We start from the raw sequence: 5,162 nt of genomic DNA on the forward strand, positions 1-5,162 counted from the left end.
CCCTTCCCAAAGCCAGTAGGTTGTTAAATTTATTACTGTTCCTAAGTCTCCTAAAGCAGTCTTCATAGTTGATGTGGGCTTAAGGTTTCTGCTGGACATTTGAGATCAAATTTAACATAGAGTACTGGACATAACATTTAGTGCTTTCAAGCAAAATATATCCATGTAAGTTTCAATTTAAGAAAGAGACCAAGACATACAATTAGCAAAAAATAAATCAGATGCCAACAGTGTCTTTGGGTTTTGATAGAAGCAAACAAATCTTCTTTAGATCTGATAGTTTTCATGTATTTATGGGTTTGACTCTGACTGTACCAGCCAGCCAACAGTCTTAGCATAGGCAGCAATACACAGGACCAGGTTTTGCTGGCCCAGCTTCAACTCATGCTCTGTAGTCTAGTGGTTAGAGCATTGAGTCTCCCATATGGGAGACCCAGGTTAAAATCCCACAAGGTTTACGGGGTATTATCCATTGACCAGTAGTCACTTCTTTAGCTCTGATAGAGTTTATAGGCATCTTACAGCCTGCAGTTCGTTTTTCCCTTCCCAAAGCCAGTAGGTTGTTCATTTTATTACTGTTCCTAAGTCTCCTAAAGCAGTCTTCATAGTTGATGTGGGCTTAATGTTTCTGTTGGACATTTGAGATCAAATTTAACATAGAGTACTGGACATAACATTTAGTGCTTTCAAGCAAAATGTATCCATGTAATTTTCCATTTAAGAAAGAGTCCTGGACATACAATTAACAAAAAATACATCAGATGCCAACAGTGTCTTTGGGTTTTGAAAGAAGCAAACAAATCTTCTTTAGATCTGATAGTTTTCATGTATTTGTGGGTTTGACTCTGACTGTACCAGCCAGCCAACAGTCTTAGCATAGGCAGCAATACACAGGACCAGGTTTTGCTGGCCCAGCTTCAAATCATCCTCTGTAGTCTAGTGGTTAGACCACTGATTCTCCCATATGGGAGACCCAGGTTCAAATCCCACAAGGTTTAAGGGGTATTCTCCATTGACCAGTAGTCACTTATTTAGCTCTGATAGAGTTTATAGGCATCTTACAGCCTGCAATTCGTTTTTCCCTTCCCAAAGCCAGTAGGTTGTTCATTTTATTACTGTTCCTAAGTCTCCTAAAGCAGTCTTCATAGTTGATGTGGGCTTAATGTTTCTGTTGGACATTTGAGATCAAATTTAACATAGAGTACTGGACATAACATTTAGTGCTTTCAAGCAAAATGTATCCATGTAATTTTCAATTTAAGAAAGAGTCCTGGACATACAATTAGCAAAAAATACACCAGATGCCAACAGTGTCTTTGGGTTTTGATAGAAGCAAACAAATCTTCTTTAGATCTGATAGTTTTCATGTATTTATGGGTTTGACTCTGACTGTACCAGCCAGCCAACAGTCTTAGCATAGGCAGCAATACACAGGACCAGGTTTTGCTGGCCCAGCTTCAACTCATCCTCTGTAGTCTAGTGGTTAGAGCATTGATTCTCCCATTGGGAGACCCAGGTTTAAATCCCACAAGGTTTAAGGGGTATTATCCATTGACCAGTAGTCACTGCTTTAGCTCTGATAGAGTTTATAGGCATCTTACAGCCTGCAATTCGTTTTTCCCTTCCCAAAGCCAGTAGGTTGTTCATTTTATTACTGTTCCTAAGTCTCCTAAAGCAGTCTTCATAGTTGATGTGGGCTTAATGTTTCTGTTGGACATTTGAGATCAAATTTAACATAGAGTACTGGACATAACATTTAGTGCTTTCAAGCAAAATGTATCCATGTAATTTTCAATTTAAGAAAGAGTCCTGGACATACAATTAGCAAAAAATACACCAGATGCCAACAGTGTCTTTGGGTTTTGATAGAAGCAAACAAATCTTCTTTAGATCTGATAGTTTTCATGTATTTATGGGTTTGACTCTGACTGTACCAGCCAGCCAACAGTCTTAGCATAGGCAGCAATACACAGGACCAGGTTTTGCTGGCCCAGCTTCAACTCATCCTCTGTAGTCTAGTGGTTAGAGCATTGATTCTCCAATTGGGAGACCCAGGTTTAAATCCCACAAGGTTTAAGGGGTATTATCCATTGACCAGTAGTCACTGCTTTAGCTCTGATAGAGTTTATAGGCATCTTACAGCCTGCAATTCGTTTTTCCCTTCCCAAAGCCAGTAGGTTGTTCATTTTATTACTATTCCTAAGTCTCCTAAAGCAGTCTTCATAGTTGATGTGGGCTTAAGGTTTCTGCTGGACATTTGAGATCAAATTTAACATAGAGTACTGGACATAACATTTAGTGCTTTCAAGCAAAATATATCCATGTAAGTTTCAATTTAAGAAAGAGACCAAGACATACAATTAGCAATAAAATACATCAGATGCCAACAGTGTCTTTGGGTTTTGATAGAAGCAAACAAATCTTCTTTAGATCTGATAGTTTTCATGTATTTATGGGTTTGACTCTGACTGTACCAGCCAGCCAACAGTCTTAGCATAGGCAGCAATACACAGGACCAGGTTTTGCTGGCCCAGCTTCAACTCATCCTCTGTAGTCTAGTGGTTGGAGCACTGATTCTCCCATATGGGAGACCAAGGTTCAAATTCCACAAGGTTTAAGTGGAAATCTCTGTTGACCATTAGTCACTTCTTTAGCTCTGATAGAGTTTGTGGACATCTTATAGCCTGCAATTCTATTTTCCTTTCCCAAAGCCAGTAGGTTGTTCATTTTATTACTGTTCTTAAGTCTCCTAAATCAGTCTTCATAGTTGATGTGGGCTTAAGGTTTCTGCTGGACATTTGAGATCAAATTTAACATAGAGTACTGGACATAGCATTTCGTGCTTTCAAGCAAAATATATCCATGTAAGTTTCAATTTAAGAAAGAGACCAAGACATACAATTAACAAAAAATACATCAGATGCCAACAGTGTCTTTGGGTTTTGAAAGAAGCAAACAAATCTTCTTTAGATCTGATAGTTTTCATGTATTTGTGGGTTTGACTCTGACTGTACCAGCCAGCCAACAGTCTGAGCATAGGCAGCAATACACAGGACCAGGTTTTGCTGGCCCAGCTTCAACTCATCCTCTGTAGTCTAGTGGTAAGAGCACTGATTCTCCCATATGGGAGACCCATGTTCAAATCCCACAAGGTTTAAGGGGTATTCTCCATTGACCAGTAGTCACTTATTTAGCTCTGATAGAGTTTATAGGCATCTTACAGCCTGCAATTCGTTTTTCCCTTCCCAAAGCCAGTAGGTTGTTAAATTTATTACTGTTCCTAAGTCTCCTAAATCAGTCTTCATAGTTGATGTGGGCTTAAGGTTTCTGCTGGACATTTGAGATCAAATTTAACATAGAGTACTGGACATAACATTTAGTACTTTCAAGCCAAATGTTCATGTGAGTTACACTTGAAGAAAGGGTCCTAGACATACAATTAGCAAAAAATACAGCAAATGCAAACAGTGTCTTTGAGTTTTGATAGAAGCAAACAAATCTTCTTTAGATCTGATAGTTTTCATGTATTTGTGGGTTTGACTCTGACTGTACCAGCCAGCCAACAGTCTTGGCATAGGCAACAATACACAGGACCAGGTTTTGCTGGCCCAGCTTCAACTCATCCTCTGTAGTCTAGTGATTAGAGCACTGATTCTCCCATATGGGAGACCCAGTTTCAAATCCCACAAGGTTTGAGTTGAATTCTCCGTTGACCAGTAGTTATTTCTTTAGCTCTGATTCATTTTATTACTGTTCCTAAGTCTCCTAAAGCAGTCTTCATAGTTGATGTGGGCTTAAGGTTTCTGCTGGACATTTGAGATCAAATTTAACATAGAGTACTGGACATAACATTTAGTGCTTTCAAGCAAAATATATCCATGTAAGTTTCAATTTAAGAAAGAGACCAAGACATACAATTAGCAAAAAATACATCAGATGCCAACAGTGTCTTTGGGTTTTGATAGAAGCAAACAAATCTTCTTTAGATCTGATAGTTTTCATGTATTTATGGGTTTGACTCTGACTGTACCAGCCAGCCAACAGTCTTAGCATAGGCAGCAATACACAGGACCAGGTTTTGCTGGCCCAGCTTCAACTCATCCTCTGTAGTCTAGTGGTTGGAGCACTGATTCTCCCATATGGGAGACCCAGGATCAAATTCCACAAGGTTTAAGTGGAAATCTCTGTTGACCAGTAGTCACTTCTTTAGCTCTGATAGAGTTTATAGGCATCTTACAGCCTGCAATTCGTTTTTCCCTTCCCAAAGCCAGTAGGTTGTTCATTTTATTACTGTTCCTAAGTCTCCTAAAGCAGTCTTCATAGTTGATGTGGGCTTAAGGTTTCTGCTGGAGATTTGAGATCAAATTTAACATAGAGTACTGGACATAACATTTAGTGCTTTCAGGCAAAATATATCCATGTAAGTTTCAATTTAAGAAAGAGACCAAGACATACAATTAACAAAAAATACATCAGATGCCAACAGTGTCTTTGGGTTTTGAATGAAGCAAACAAATCTTCTGATAGTTTTCATGTATTTGTGGGTTTAACTCTGACTGTACCAGCCAGCCAACAGTCTGATCATAGTCAGCAATACACAGGACCAGATTTTGCTGGCCCAGCTTCAACTCATCCTCTGTAGTCTAGTGGTTAGAGCACTGATTCTCCCATATGGGAGACCCAGGTTCAAATCCCCCAAGGTTTAAGGGGTATTCTCCATTGACCAGTAGTCAATTCTTTAGCTCTGATAGAGTTTATAGGCATCTTACAGCCTGCAATTCGTTTTTCCCTTCCCAAAGCCAGTAGGTTGTTCATTTTATTACTGTTCCTAAGTCTCCTAAATCAGTCTTCATAGTTGATGTGGGCTTAAGGTTTCTGCTGGACATTTGAGATCAAATTTAACACAGAGTACTGGACATAACATTTAGTACTTTCAAGCCAAATGTTCATGTGAGTTACACTTGAAGAAAGGGTCCTAGACATACAATTAGCAAAAAATACAGCAAATGCAAACAGTGTCTTTGAGTTTTGATAGAAGCAAACAAATCTTCTTTAGATCTGATAGTTTTCATGTATTTGTGGGTTTGACTCTGACTGTACCAGCCAGCCAACAGTCTTGGCATAGGCAACAATACACAGGACCAGGTTTTGCTGGCCCAGCT

The sequence above is a fragment of the Misgurnus anguillicaudatus genome, chromosome 20, assembly GCF_027580225.2.
Source record: "Misgurnus anguillicaudatus chromosome 20, ASM2758022v2, whole genome shotgun sequence".
NCBI lineage: Eukaryota > Metazoa > Chordata > Actinopteri > Cypriniformes > Cobitidae > Misgurnus > Misgurnus anguillicaudatus.